Raw genomic sequence first — 16,628 nt, 5'->3', positions numbered from 1 at the left:
ACAACATAGATCTTAGAATTGTCTCTTAGAAACTAATTTTTGGGGTTTTTTTTATTCTTCAATTAACAAAATTTTGTTTATTCTTCCTCATCTCAAAAAGATGTAGTGTTTTATGCTGGTAAAATATCCTTTAGTATCTTCACGTAATAAATATTACAGTTATTTTGCTTTTTGTGCTCAGTAATTCCCCAGTATAAGAGCACTGTGTGGAAAAAATACAGGGCTCATAAATTTGATTGTGGACTATTAAAATTATTTTCGATTTAACTTAATTGTTGCTGAAAAAAATAAGCCGTTTGCTTATTCATACCGGGTGCAGAGATTCTCCTTAGGCACCATCAATGTAATTCTGTTCCCTGTTGCAATCAGTTGCACTCGTGCAGCCTCATTAATGGCCCTGGATGTATTTGGATGGAAGTTTTCATCCAGAAAATTGCAGCAGTGGTTACTGTAAACCTGGGGTGAGTGGTACAGAAGAGACCGTGCCAAGTCTATTCTTATATATAACTCAGTTTATAAAAATTATTTTTCACCTTCTTGAGCAGGTGAAAATGTTATTTTGCATCCATCACATTCGGCTGATTTTACTTTTAGAAAAGAAGCTAATAAGCTGTGTGGTAAAAATAAACTTGTATTTCCAGAACCGTATTTTCTCCAGAGACTTGGAACTCCCTTGAATGTTTTAATTATCTCCTTCCTGAAAGTCAACCAAGTAGCACGGCACTATATTAAAATAATTTTCTTCAGGTTTCTACAAGAACGGATTTCTTGCTGAATTAGCGTATCAACTGCAAAACCAGTTTCCACAGCACTGGTGACCTTATATCACTTAGCGTATTACAGAAGCTAGACAGAAACAGCTTCAGAGGTCTGTAACAGTTTAAAATTATTTGGTATAAATCCACTTACTAAACCGACACATGTAAGAGACAAGCCCCTGAAATTTTGGTGCTAATCTGTACGACTTAAGGTCAGATTTCTACATTTTTAAATGCCATACCCCACGCAGAACCGCAGCGGGTACGAACAGAACATGGGATGGAACCGGCAGAAAGCTGGTCAGGCTAGGGAAAATCCTGGGAGGGAGGGAATGGGGGAGAGAGGAGCCGGCAACCCCACGGTAAGACTGTGGGGTGCCCAGCCCTTGGGCTGGGGGATAAAGGGGGTTCCTACCCCAGGGAGAAGGGCAATAAACCCCCAGCGTGAAAGTTTCAGGGGGTTGTTCAACAAGGAAAGAATATTGAGGTGACAGGCAGAAAGTCTGCAGAAAGGGATGGATAAATGCAGCCCTCTCTGGTCCAAACGCAGAACCTGTTTGGTCTACAGAGAAACAAAGCGCACTACTCCCTAGCTATCAAAAGGCAAGGTAATATTAGTAAGTTATTTAATACTTTTTCCAGTAAGCGAAGGTTGCATAAGCCTCTATGCTTATTAGACATTAATTTCCTGTATTACTAAGAAATGGGTGACTTGGAGCTATGCCAGGCTTGGATGGATATAATAGGCTATAAACTTATAAAAGGAAAACAGTAGAAGTAGGAACTGCTGCTAGAGGTGTCCATTTAAAGTAAAGTGCTCCCCACCAAAAAACCCCCACCCCACAGAGACTACAGCAGTCAGAGGAGACAGGCTGCAAAAGCGTTAAGTCAGGGAAAAGTGGCAGCAGAAGATTGCAGCTCATGAGTAAGCGTATTTGACCTTCACATGTTATTTATGTCGGAAGACTTGATTTTTGTGGTTTCGGGATGGGTTCATCCATAGCAAAAATCTGCTGTCTTCTAATAATTATCACAGGTGTTACTTATACATTTATGTCTTGGTCTGCCAGACCCAATGAGACTCCGTATACTGATGGTAAAGAAACAGGTTATTTACTTAGTGTTTCATTTGCTGAAGTGCAAAATATCAAATCAAATGCTTTATAATCTATTTATTTCCTAATTCCTCGTGCAACGTTCCTCAATTTCTTGTTTTGCAGAGTATTTCCCTTTTTCTTAGAGGCAATATGAAAGACAAAGAGTTTTCAAAAGAAGGAGGATCTGGGAATTCTCAACACTACAAGTTAGGTTCTTGGCATTTTCATGATGAAGCAGCACAGGTAAATCTTCCTATCACTATTCAGCTGATCTAAAAAAATACATTATCTTTGACTTCCCATATAAACCTTGTCTATTAAAATATGAAAGCCAGATTTAAATTTTATCTTTGTTCTATTCTGAAGGTGCTGTAGGAATAGTTACAAGATAAATGCCTTAGAATATGCAATGTAATTATATATTTTGATTTCACCTTGCTCAAATTATGATATACTCAACTCCTTGAGACACAGCATGTGCCTGTTACTGAAGGAATATGACAAAATACATTGCAGTTTGTTAATATCAGCACTAGTAAGGAAAGAAAGCATGCAACAAACCAACAAACAAATTCTGCACCATAAAGCACCAAATAGTCATTTCTAGAGTAAAGGATATGGTAAGATTTTCTGGAGCAAGATTAAAATAGGCGTTCAGCTAGAGAGAGGTTGTAACCACCTGCAGTCCAGCTGAAGCAAGAGATCATTGTGAGTATGCAGTGTCATTGATAGTAAGACTCAAGTCACCTCTGCGTTTGTATTTTTAAGTCAAATGTCACTCTGCTGAGACATTCACAACACTTAGCAGCTCCCATTATGCCTTTCCTGGGCCTCAGGCACCTGGGTGTATTTCCAGGGTCACAGCCTTTGCTTTCTTCAGGATTTCTAGAGACAAGTTCCAGCTAAAATGCTGACAAGGCATAAGCAAACTGCTCCAAGTATTCACAGCATGACCGAGGTCAGAAGCACCTCTGGACATCACCCAGTCCAAACCCCAGCTCAAAGCAGAATCATCCAGAGCAGGGTGCTCAGCAGCTTGCCCAGTCTGGTTTTGAGCAGCTTCAAGGATGCCAACTCCACAACCTTTTTGGATAGAGGTCTTTACGACAGATGCTCCAGTCTCCTAATCATCTTCATGGCCATCTCCTACACTCGCTCCAGTATGTCCGTGTTCTTCTAGCTGTGGAGAGCCCAGAACTGGGCACAGTACTGTCACTGAAGCCTCACCAGTGCTGAGCAAAGGAGGAAAACTTCCTCCTTTGACCTTCTGGCAATGCTCTTCCTAATGCAGCCCAGGATGCTGCTGACCCTCTTTTCCAATATGTATGTTTACAGCTATAAGAGAATTCTAAGGACATGATTAGTTTTATATTTCCAGGGCCTGCTATATATCAGGGAAATACAAACTGTATTACTCTGCTAATGCATGTTTTATGTCAGTATCAGGGATTGTATTTATGCTCTTGTTACATTCTTTTCCTAAATAACTGGCCCATTAAAACCAGTTGTTTGGGATGACTGTATGCTGCCCTGTAAAAACATCTGTGCACAGATGTCTAAAGGTAACACTGAAAACTTCTAACAATGCAAATCCAGGTACCTTCATAGGAATGCAGGCATCCTGGAAAACTGCAGTTCTAAAGAACAGGAATTCTCAATTTCATCATGTTGTTAGAGTTGAGATCTAAAGATAGCAGATGGATTACCATTGTGTTTAACTCACAGATAACCTTTTGTAGCAGTAACACCCAGCTCAGGAACTCCCACAGTTTCCAAAAGCGCTCCATACTGTTTCAGGAGCCAAAAATCCAGTTCTCCCTCATGTATTCCCGAGAACTTTTCACTTCCTCTGCAGCTGCCACAGTGCAACTGTGGACAATACACTTATGTATTGACAACACACAAATTTTCTGTGGAGAAAGGTCCATAGACTTTCCAGTTGGTCCTCAGGCAGCCTAAAGCAATAAGATGTTCTATCAGATTTGTTTGTCTTGGCAAGGAAGAGAGCAACCTTGTTCTTGAAAAATCCATGTTTAGTTCCCCATCTATAAACAATTTTCATCAGTTCTTCCATCTGCAGTATATGTCTTTGTTTGGCAAAATATTTGCAGTGTTTCTTGTTATACATGTCAAATTGTTTCTGTTCTGCATGAGCTACGATGACTTAAAGGACCAAAGTTGCATGTGGTGGAAGGAGTTTGCTCCCTCTGAATCCAGTGGCACCCTTACTGTCTGGGTCAGTCCGTGATTTCTTTGCATTTCTCACAGTCTGTGACTGCAGAAGACAGGAACAATTAGGCACAGCAAAACTCCTTGCCGTTAGTGACATACCAGTACATGAGCCAATACACAGTCTAGCTAATGTCCTTTTACCTTCTGGAATAGTTTAAAGCAGGATGAGAAATATTCTCCCCAAAATACACAAAGTCTTTTCCATCCTTTTTCCTATAAAGCTATGCCAAAAAAAGCACCTTTTGACTCTTCAGCTAACATGCTCAAAATAAAACTCTGAGACTGGCAAAACCCCACAATATAATTAGCACTGTGCTGGGATTCAGATCATTATTATGAAAAGCAAACACCTTCCATACCACTCCCAGCTCTCACGTATCCGTGCTGAAATGAGGGCAAAATTTCGATGCTAGGAAGCAGAGTAGCTCTTCCCAAAACAACACTAGGTTGGCCCAGGTGGCCACAACCTGCACTATTTTTCACAGACTGACTTTCAAAGTGCCTCATAGCTGCCCCTCGGTCTCAGAGATGTTGAATATCTTTCTCAGCTTTTTCCAATGCAGACCAGATGTTGTATTGTGATAATTCTCTCATGGGCCTTTTCCATTTTGACTCTCCATCTACGCTAGGGATCCAAAGAGACATTACTTGAATAACAGGAATCATAAAAGAGCCAGGAACTTATAAATTAAAACATAAACATTAATTTGTTTTCCAAGATACAGATGTCTTTTGTCAGCTCAAGCCTTGATCTCCCCACCAGTTACAAGCAGCAGTTGTTCTGTGGAGGCATGCACTGGGAATCAGCCAGCGGGCATTAACTTTTGGTTCTGACGGAACTGGGGAAAATGTGAAACAGAAACACAGAATTAAAAGTTGCGATAGTAATTAATGGCTGATGCCACTTAAAAATGTTCACGGCATGAATACCAGAAAAAAGCGTCTCACCGTAAGGAACTGTAGAATTACTGAACTTTTGGACAAGGCTCAGAAGAGTTTCAGGTTGTCTTTGGAGATGGCAGGGGCCTTTCCTTCTCCTGACCTCGCTGATCCGTCTACGCACAGGGACCAGGGTCGGTCTCTGGGGTGGTGCATCCTCTGGTGTGACCAATGCCAGCGGCAGCAGGGTGACAGCAACGTGGCACCACCACAGCTCCGGAGAGAGGGACAGGGCTGGAAGGGGAAGGGGCAGAAGGCAGCGACAGGACAGGTGCAGAGTAGTGGAACAGGCTGGTAACACAGACATGAAAATACAAGTTACAAACTACACACTTCAAATAACTATTCTGGTAAAGTACTACAGTAACATCTATGTTGTTTTTGAATGGTTTCTACAGCACCGCATCCTCGCAGAAGTTAACTGCCAAGACAAAACACTCTCCGGTCAATAAAACATGAACTTTGGTATGAAGGGTTGGCTCTGGTGAGTTTATGAAGTGGTAGAGCAAAAGCTTTCCTGCTTTTGATTAAAAAGGAGGATCCGCCTGAAGTGTAAGTCACCTAGTTGCAAAAACCGACACTGCTGAAAATCAAACATAAAGTACTATGCTGAAATTACATAGTAAAGTTGGAATTCGAATGTCATTATGGAGACATGCTTTTAAGAGAACACTTTCCTATATTATGAACACAAATGCTCAGAGTTCAACTCCATATATTTAACTTTGTAGTAACATAACACATCAAGCCTTGTTTTCAAATGGCCATTGAAAATCTTTTTAATGCTAAATCACTTGCTCTATCAGTATTATTACATTTCTTAACATTTTTCTATCAATAAAAATCTAATATGCAAAGATTTAAAACAGTAGAAAGGCTAGAGGGAACCAACAAAAACATTTACAAAAATGTGTATAATAAAGAGATAAGGATGAAGATTACTTTCTTTTTTAACATGACCTACATGCGTACTAATTTTTATCTTTAAAAATTAGCAATTCACAAGTCACACCTCTTCATTCCCTTTCAAATCAATTTTATCCACCTAGACAACTCTTCCGACAGTGGATTGCTGCAAATTTACACTCACACTTTGAGTTTCCAGTCCTGCAGCATTTTCTTGATAAAATCAATCAGTACAAGAGATTCGCATTACTCTGCAACTTTTAGCGATTAACTCTCTGGTTATGATACACTGCATCTGAACATTTTATCATACGTATTAGCAGGGGAATGTACAACGGATTACTCCTCAGTGCCTTGATGTCATCAGTTCCCTTCCTTCTCATATGGGCATATAAAGGCAACTGTAATTTCTAATACAATCTAATATAAAAACTATCACTGCATGCTTGCCCTTGTCTTACACTCCTCCAGAGACTTCTGCTTTTAGCAACAACGGCTTTTTCCAAAGCTGCCTGCTCAGAATAAAGAAATAGCCTGCTTTATACCAGGGGTTGTGCATTCTCTGTACTACAATGAATTCACTTGGTGGAGCAGGGATTCTCAGCAATCATTACTCCCTGGACACCCCTGGAATAAATTCTTGCTTTCCAATTCCCTTTTATTACAAGCTTTACATATTCATTTTCCTTTCCCAGGCTATAGCTTCTCCAGATTTCACACTGCACTAATACCTGTCCGCACTCCTCTGATTGAATCGTTCATGCTTCATTATTTAAGCGCAGGGAATTCTAAATAGCAGTTCCCACTTCATGTGCTCTTCCCTTGCAGGGTGAGCTACCATCTGCTGTTCCCTGTCTCTTGAGGAAGAGCCACCTTCCACAGAAAGGAGCCAAAAAGCTCCTTTCATGGCTTCATTTCACACTAAGAAAGATTTTTGTTCTTATTGCACATGCTGGTTCCAGCAGAACTTGCTCTCAGGTAAAAAATTTAGTCTTGCATATTGCTGCAGTTTTAGTATTCCCTTCTTTAAGGAGGGGAATGAGGTAAAAGTTGAGAATATGTGTTTTCCTCAAAGGTTTTGATCTGGCTCGGACAATTCCTCAAAGATGCCCGTCAGCAAAAACATAGAATTCTATTTCAAAGGAGGCGTTGGATTGCTATGAGGAGCAAAAGGAGTGAGCCAGGAACTCCTAAGCATCCACAGGCATTTCTGTGAAGTTTTTAATAATGTGCTGGTAATGTGCATTTATAATTTTATCTGTTAATTTAAGAACAGTGACTTTTTTAGATCTATTTATGTTATGAATGAGTTGTGTTTATAAAATTCCCAGAATACTGAAGGATGAAAAATGTAAGTCTTTATCAATAAGAAGTAAACAGTTATTTTAAACTAAACCGTAAAGTGGCAGATGTACAATCACTTTTACAGGTAATTGTAAGTATTATTAAAAAACAATTGTACCTGGTATGTCTTTAAAGTGAAAATTTCATCCAGACTCCTTTTGATAAGGACTAGGAAATCCTGGCTTTGTGATGACCAGATCATGAACTTTTGTCTCTTTTTTAATCACCATGCTTAGCCAGACATGCACCTGTAGAAGTATCACTCTCTGTTCCCCTCCCAGCAAAGGGGCTGGTATGGCATCCTATTCACATGCCATATTTCTTTTTACTCCTCTCATCCCTTCCAAGCAAGCCGCACCAACACCAAACTTTCCCTGGGTACACTACCTTCACAGAAGAAAAGCGGTTACAGTTTCATTCTGAGATGTAGGATGTCTTTTGAATAGTAGACTGGATTTAAATACACACCTGTCTCCTGCTTAAAATTCACACAGTTCTAACTTGCAAATTCATGAACGGCAGCACTTTTCTCCTGTCACCACTCAAAACGCCTACTGGGATCAGTCCCAAACCATAAAATAAAGATAATATTCTCATATTCATTATATTTGTTTCTCAAGAGGTTACGTTGCTCAAGACATTATTCTTTTTACATGGATTGCAACTGTCAAATGCCAACTTAAGTAGTAACAAAAGGAGCTGCAGGTGTTCCAGCACGGTGGCACTTCTGCCAAGCTCTCCCTAGATGTCGCCACCCTTTCTGGGGACTTTATTAAAGCCTTTATTATTAAATGGAAAACTATCAAATAGTTTCCTAATTTCTTCCGATAGAAGAAACAGAGAACTGTCATACCGTAACCCAATTTCTTCAGAGTGACAAAAAGATATTCTATGTATATATTATTCTGTATAATAGAATATATGAAATACTTTACCAAGTTTTATACTGAAATCTGAAAATAGCTTTTACCACAGGCTCGTTTTACCTTCCTACCACCCTTCCTACCGAGTACATTGTCTCATTGAGTCTGGAGCTGCTTGACCTTTTCCATCAGTTTGTGCTGGAACCAGGCATCTCCTTAAGGATACTCCCAAAGTTTCCAGATTCGGTTTTCATGCATACTTTGCTATTCTTTCTGTCTTAATTTTTTTCAGAGAATTTCCTTCTGCCTTTATATGTTTCTTCCACCCAAAGACTCATTTATACTATACAAACATTACAGGAAATCGTCTGGGAATTCAAGGCAGGATTCAGCTTGGTAAGTGGTTTAGCTCATTTAGACTTAAAACAGAGTTCTGGGGACAACATCCTTGTTTCCATCCCTGTTTATCACCTCTCGGTAATTCACTGTTTCTTACCTGTGGGAATAGTCTTCAAAAAGCATACACTGACTGCTACACGTGAAGTTTCCATGTTGCACAGCAATATGAAGACTCCCCAGTTTATTGCAGAGACTACAAAAATATCGTCAGATTTTCTACGCATTTCAAATCTCAGTTGTGTTGAAGGAGTCATTGATTGGTTGTCCACAAGATGGGGCTTCTACAACAAAAATCTTTGTATCCAAATTTAAGATTTTGATGTAAGAGCTATGAATGGCATCACAGGTGACAGGAAGACTTTTAGCCTATATTTTCAAATGCCAGCACGGGAACAGGCCTCACAAAAGGAACCCCACTCCCATTTCTCGTCTAAGAACAATAATCCCTCAGGAAACCAAAACAGCAGCAAGTGATTTTATCTTGTCCTTAACCCTTGCACTGTGCTGGTGCACAGCTTACGAGCCAGAGGACTCACAGGATGACTATAACGCACCATCACAACCATCCTGCGTCTTGCAGAAATTCTGTAAGGTCACTATTTCTGCAGGAGCTTTTCTGGAAAGGTACGCAGCTCAGAACACCAAATGTATGTGTATGTTGTTTTGAGACATTTCCTAAGGTAGTATAGCCTAGTACATGAATTTCTAAAGCAGTCTGCAAGTCCACTGTTAGGATGTTCCTGTTAAGGTGATAACACCCCCCCAAAAAAGTTTGAGAAAGTGGCTCCGCAGAGTCTGTACTTTCTGTAAACTTAACTGAAAGAGGGAAGTTTGTTGTTAACAAAAGCTAACTGTACCCGTGCACTTCAAAATAAACAAAAATTAATTTATTCTTAGACACAAACATTTTGAAACTTTTTTTTTTGTTTTCAAAAATGTAGGGGTAGACTTACAGCACCTTTAGCCATCTTGTTGCAGTGTGTGGGAAGTGTTTGTTTAAACGGTACGTGATTTGTTCTTCTAAAAAAAAGGCCTCCCTCCTCCTTTGTCACGAAACTAAGCTTAAATAACCAAGATTTTCAAGTCATCTAGGTATCCCCACACAACCAAACCCAGGACAAACTAACTGGGATTGTACAACTACCTTCTTTTAGTACTAGAGAAATCAGGAAGACTTAACTCATGATAATTCCTGTTTTCTGCATGATCTAGTTTTTTCTAAATTTTTTTGTAGGAAGCGCAGTATTCCATCAGACAATAGAAGTGTTTTGAGCACGCAAAAGCAAATACCGGTCCAAATTTCCAGCCTGCTCTCCCTCCAAGAGGAGGATGTACACACAGGGACTATTCAAAAAGTAAACCTGAATCCTAAGATGAGGAAACATTTCTGGACAGATGTTAATTTCCAAAAGACTAACTCCTCCCCAGCACCAGAGGCATTCACTCACTATCACCTAATACTTTTTGTACAAAATCTTCAGTGGTTCCTCCTCGCATTCCTTCTGTTTGGTCTCCAGTAACTTGCCTTCTGCAGCTCAGCTAGCTAAGCTGTCACACACCAGAGTTTCAACTGGAAGCGCAAACCAGCATCCTTCAGAATCACCGTCTGCAGAAGCACAAAGTAAGAAAATCAGATTGGGCAGGAATGACACGGAGAAGGATACGGAGTGATGGCACGCTACAAACTGAAGTCAATGACATTGTGTTACGAAAAAGCAAGGGCACCAAGTTTGATACATGGCATTTTTCACCTACTAAATAACATTCTCTTTACTCAACACTGAGGTCGTAACTGGAGTACTCCGTCCTTTGGATGCCACACTTACTGAAAAAGTGGACCAAAGGAAGAGTCTGAAGGACAGTGAAATGTATGGGAGATCTACAAATTGTGATCTGTAAGGATGGACTGAAACAAAGCCTTCAGACACCTAAAATCGCTGCAACAACGCAGACAGGACATGTAATAAAGAGTTTGACTTGTAACAGTCTTAGATATTAGGGAAAATTTTGAAATTGCAAGGGATTAGAACAGAGTACCTACAGACATCATTCAGTATCCAGAAAGTTTCAACAGTTTTCTATCATGGAACGACAAAGACATAGGTGATCTTGGACTGGGACAGAGTTCTATGTCAGAGGGTCACAGTCCACAGATTTCACATGAATCTTTCCATGCTTCATTTGATCACTCTGTTATTGCAGAAGACCTATAGCTACCTACAGGATTAACCCAAAGATTTCAAGCTACAGGAAAAATAGTGGAAACCAGAAAAACTGGAAGACTTAGGAGGACGTGAGGAAGAAATGTTTCCGTGCAGCAGAACGCACATTCAACTTGGAGAAATGATAAACACCCCAATTTGGTTTCAAAGAGGAACACACATTTTGGATACTACTTTACTGTTGAACTGAAAGCTTTGCGAGGAACTAATAGTCTCCAAGGTAAAAGTGAAATTCAGATGAAACAATATCATGTTCACCTTCATACCACTCACTAGTTGAGGTAATTTTGGCTTCTGGACCTGCTACTCCAAGTATGTCTCTTTTCCCCACGTCTTGGGAGGAATATCCCTGAACCCGCCGTGACAGTACCTGACGACTAACAAACTGGCCACTGGTGAACCCTGGATAGAGCTCACTCCCTGCAATTCAGAAAGCATTTACACACAGCAAAAAGTGAAGAAAGACCAACACTTCAATTAAAATTTAAATTTTAATTAAAATTTATTAAAATAAAATTAAAATTTAAAAGATTCATTAAAATGTAGATTTCTGTATATGGAATACCCATTACTTGTTGAGTACCAGCCCAGTAGTCGAGGCTCCCAAAGCCTGTCTGAGGGACGTGTCGTGAAGTCACACTGCTGCTCAAACCCATCAGTTACCCTGCAGTAACTGTGATCCCTTAAGATTCTGCTCTTGGGAACTTCACCGCCCATTCTACTGACCCAATTTTTTACCTACTGCCACATTTTCCTACTGGCATTTTCTAAGGATATAAAGAAGAGTGGGAATTAAAATATCACAGCAGTAATGCATCTGTGGTAAATCACCCGAGAGAAACGAAACAATATAAACCACTCTGGAACCTTTTGGGATTGTCTGTATAGAAGCTACTGCAACTAAAACCATTCCTGAGACATTTGACCTAATCTGCCTTTCAAAGCCTACAGCAAGCCAGATTGCCAGGTAGTCATTTCCAGTGCTAAATTACTTTTGCAGTTTGAAATAATTTCCTAATGTCTACCTTAAACCTCCTACCGCAAGTCCATCACCTCTTGGCCCAGACCCACTGAAAATGAAGCAAAAGATATTTCTTCCCTCTGCAGAGAAACTTTTTACATTTTTGAAGATTACCACTCTTCTCAGTACTTGCCTTTTCTTTAGACTGAACAACCCCAATTCTTTCAGTTTTTCCTCTTAGATCATGTTTTCTAGGTCTCTGATCATTCCTGAAGTTGAAACTGTAGTAATATGTGGTATGCTGAGAAAAAGGAAAACTGACTCCTACACAAAATTCACCACGAAGCTGGGTGACAGGGGGTTTGTTTGAAGAGGTTACTGTTGTATGATGTCTGCTTTGTTGTCTGGTTTTTTTAATGCCAAAATACATGTTCTTTTTCTTTGTGGCATATGGTGTAGGTGCCCCAGTGCATGAAGCACATAGGCATTGCACTCCTTGGTGATAAAACATATCAGATCTGGGGAAGACAGTTATTACGGAAAGCAACTGATTTATGCTAATAATGGAAAACATATCCTTACATAGATGGTATCTTTGGGATAAATTGATATAAGTGGTATCTGTGATAGCAGGATAATTTAAGCAGAAGTTTAAGTAATTTTTAGAAACATGAGCAAAATGCTGCATCACAAAGTGCATTTCAGGCAAATGTATTAGTTCCATAATTGCTTTCTAGTGCTGCATTCATTCACTCTCTCTCAGAAAACAATACACAATTGTAAGATATACTGAGAAATGTCTATGGTTCAGCTAAAATTAACAAAACTAAAAATAATCATGTGCATTTTAGAAGATGGTATTTTCTTTATAACCAGATAAATTAACTCAGTCATTCCCATAAGCAGATTCACGTACATTATAGAAGAATGTAATTTACTTCCATTCTCCAGAGGCATACAAGGCCTTTTTTCCCAGAAGAAGGTTTTAAAATTCTAATGTGCCTTATTCACCAACATTACCTGAGCAAACAGCGCTATCTCTGAACCTATGGGTACCACGGCATGGAGAGATTGCGCTCAGAAGTTGACTGGGCTTCTGCATATAAATTGAGGAAACAATCTTACCCAAAGAAAGATAAGACATAATAAGAGATGATAAGTGCTGGAAAAACAAGCCTGATGGAAGAAAAGAAAGTGAAAAAACTTTTCCAAGCTGAGGACAGAAAAGGTCTTTCAAAAACTTCGGCTGAGCATATCACAGTAAACGTACCCAAAATGTTGTCCAACAGTAACATGACGATGGATCATGTAAAATTAAGCCACGGAAGAGTCTTTTACCTACAAACTAGGCAATTTACGATGTCAATTTTCCAGAGAAACTATCAGCAAGAAAGACTTTTCACATCTTCAGCAGGTTTAAAATTTTTTAACTCAAAAAGAAAGGGATTTTTCAGTAAGAGCTATTGCTTATCATCTCTGGCTAGCTGGTATGAGCCTTAAGAATACAGCATCACATAACTTGTCTCCCCTCATATCAAACCCCTCCAAAACAAAACATAAACATTCAATCGTTTGCATCCTTTAAAAACATTTTTCATTCATTTCCATTTTGTTTTCAAAAATACATTTCACTTAGAAGACGCTAGCTGCCAAAAAGTGGTTAGAACAGATCTGCCTATGACATTGTCGTATCAGGACTTACCAGAAGGTGAATCCTGTACGCTGGCAAATTTCAGACTATCCCGTTTTCATTCTGGTAAGAGATCATAGCCAGTTGGTTAAATGTTTACAGGTAAGAAAAAGTTTAATTGATTTAGGTTGCCAGTTCTGTCTTGACATTAATGCAATACAAATTTTTGTATTTGCATTCATCTTTTCTACTGGTAGCATCTGTGCAGCCCTAAACGACTACGTGGCTCTTTCTTCCATCTATAGGATCATTTTAAGGCGCTCTCTAGAAAACCCAGCCTAATAATTACTTATTCCTGAAACCAAGAGGGGGAAGTAAAACCAGAGAGGAATGAAGTAATTGGTTAAACTGTCCTATGGTTCTGCTGGAACACAGAAACTGTACTTTCAAATCATATCCTCTCAGGGAAAAAAAAAAAAAAAAAAAGGAGACCATATAAAACCTACTTGTAAGCCTCCAAATCTGTACGGAACAAGGATCTCTTACAGTATGAGCAGCTCATAGACAGGGGCCTGTTCTGTTTGGGTCGATACTCTTACTTGGTCCTCTAGTCACCTCTACTGTTCTGCATGTGCAAGGCTCACCGCGTGTCTATTTCCACAACAGCAGATCCTTCCAAGCAGCCTCTGTACTTAAAAATACCATCTACAAAAAGCAGGTACAGTGAAGCCTGCCAGCCTGCCAGGTCTGTTCAGTTTTCTGCAACTTAATACTAAGAAATGGTGAAAACAGCTCATGCCTTCTCTGGACAAAAGGCTCCCATCAAATGGTTACTGAGCAATAAGGACAACCAACCTCTACCCTGAAGAGCTTTCCAGCGCCTTCTTGTCCCCAGGCTGCAAATAATGTGGTAGCAAAATGAGCGGCCTCACAGTTGCACCACAGCATGCACAGGGATATTGAAAGACAGTATTTGTGAACACACAAATATTTCCATTCTCCATCCCATGGACCATTGTACAACTTTGGAGCTGGTGCTGAAAAGCCATTATTAACAACCTACCTGCCCTAACAGGAGTGAATGGCCTAGAAAACAAGTGGCTTAAACCATCCCTGCTTTGAAGAACGCAGTAACAACTGGTAACAGCTCTTGCTCGTTCAGCGCTCTCACAGGTGCGGAGCCTGCCACATTGCAGAGCCAAACGTGAACTGCTGCATCCTCTCTGTGGATGGACTCCAGGAGCCCACCATGAAAAGCAGATCTCTTCTGCCATTTGACAAGTTTCCATGTTTTAAGCAGAGCCCAGATCTGGAGCCTGAGGTACAGAGCCTGTACCTACTAATGTGAAAGTTTTAACCGGGCTTAGCAGTTACTCCTTTTGGAGATCTGCCTCAAGGTAAATGAATGCAACACCCATATTGTGGCACCACGGAGTATATCCTAGCTGTGTCCTGACCGCCTATCAGGATGAGACTGGATACCCACGTTTGCACACCGGTTTCCAAAGAAAGGAAATCTTGGCACGTGCCAGCAGGGAGGCAGTGCATGCTCCCACAGGACCTCCCTCCCCACGGCACAGGATCGGCGCTGCAAGGCGCAGCGTGGCACGTGCCCGTGCTCTGCACTGAGCTACGCCAATGACACAGGGCAAAGCTCCACAGAGAGAATAAAACATGAAACAACAGCTGAATAAAAAAGTCTTTCCAGTTGCCGATAATCTTGTTCCCCATGTTGCCGCTGCACAACTAAAAATACCAGTAACTGAGCTGGAGTCTCACCACCAGGCTCTCACAGCAGACAGCTCTGACATTGCCTTAACCTTGAAATCAAGACTGGGTGAGGCGGTGGTTCGCTGGATCCTCTCCCATGACTGCTTGCCTCATTCTGTTAAAGCAAGTCAACACACTCATCGGATAAACGCCCAAACGACCAAGTCACGTACAACAGTCATTATTATTTACAGTACTCCACTGCAAAGCCTCTCCATCATGAGCAATGCTCACAATTCCTGCACCATTTTTATTCTGTTTCTTAGAAAAGGCTAGAACTGTGTCTGAACACCATAAATGCCAGTAATAACTTTTCTATTGCGACACATCCTACACTGCGGCTGTTTAGGTTATCCATGGATAAGCAGCAAACCAAAACTCCTAAACAGTAACAAAACGCAATCTTCCAGAAAGAACTCATACAGATCATCAGCAAAAAGCGTGTTCACAGGTTCATAGACTGAGGTCCACCACAGGACCTCTCAAATGCTCCAGTAACGGGTGTAGAGCCAAACAGGTCACTGGGAGCAACTGGTTTGTAGATACTTTGACCTCAGATGGAAGCTCTGGTGCAAAGCAGGACCGACACGAAGCTGTAGGGAACTAGGCGAGAACAAGTCGCCAGGCCGTGCTCTAGCAAACCTAGCCGCCTGCACCTGCGCCAACTTTGCTTCACTTTTAAAGCATACTGTAACAAAAACGGGTTTGCAAATATTACCCGTGGCCTGAATCTGAAAGCCAGGGATTTTGAGGAACCGTCCCAGATGACAAAACTGGTAAAAACAGTTAAAGGGCCAGCCTGTAAAGGAAAAATAAAGGGTCATTCTGCTCCGTGCGGGTCTGTGCCGGCACGCCAAGGGGCGAGAGACGGGTGCAGCCTCTTACAATTTGCATTTATCTACACTTACCTGTGTTTATACACAAGCATTAATAATTTTTGCATGAAGAAAAGAGCTAAACAGAGGGATTATCTGAGTGTCTGCTTATCACCTAGGCACCCCGGCCGGCACCTTCAGAAACATCCAAGTGCCCGAAGGAGCGCACGGGGCTTTTTTTGCTCCAGCCCAGCCCCGGCAGCGGCGAGCCGTGCCCCCCAGCGCCGGCGCGGCCCCCTGCCCTCCCCGCGAAGCAGCCGGGAGCGGCCGCACGCCGGAGGGGTCCCCGGCCCCGCGCAAGGCGCCGCCAGCCCGGCCGGGTGGGGGTCCTGCCGCCCGCTGCCCGCCCCGCGGCCCGGCCGCGCCGCCATGCCGGAACACAAACAAACGCCGAGCGCGGCCGGGGGCGGGGCGAAGCGGCACCCACCATTTCGGGGCCGGGGGGAGCCCGGCGCTCCGCGGGCGCGCACGCTGCCCCTCACCCCCCCCCCCCCGCCCCGGTCCGCCTCGTCCCGCCGGGGGCGGCCAGGGCTCCCCCCGCCGTGGGGCCGGGGCCGGGCGCGGCGGAGCGGGGCCCTGCGTCTGCGAACCTGGCCCGGCGGGGAGGGGTGAGAGGAGGAGCCAGGGCGGCC

At 41.9% G+C, this 16,628-nt stretch overlaps 1 long non-coding RNA gene across 2 annotated transcripts in view; it reads right to left on the bottom strand.

The window, feature by feature from the left end:
* Positions 1-16,413, bottom strand: part of LOC119155204 — a 36,826-nt gene extending 20,413 nt beyond the window's left edge. The window contains exons 1-2 of one of the 2 annotated variants that reach the window (XR_005106643.1): positions 5,036-16,413; positions 311-4,926 (exon numbers count right to left, since the gene is read on the bottom strand). This is a non-coding gene — a long non-coding RNA (uncharacterized LOC119155204). The remainder of the gene's footprint in view (positions 1-310; positions 4,927-5,035) is intronic. The other variant, XR_005106642.1, reaches the window with a different exon arrangement.
* Positions 16,414-16,628: the final 215 nt, after the last annotated feature.

The sequence above is a fragment of the Falco rusticolus genome, chromosome 11, assembly GCF_015220075.1.
Source record: "Falco rusticolus isolate bFalRus1 chromosome 11, bFalRus1.pri, whole genome shotgun sequence".
Taxonomy (NCBI): Eukaryota; Metazoa; Chordata; class Aves; order Falconiformes; family Falconidae; genus Falco; species Falco rusticolus.
The sequence above is the reverse complement of the archived record's forward strand: the minus strand, read 5'-3'. Positions and strand labels throughout refer to the sequence as shown.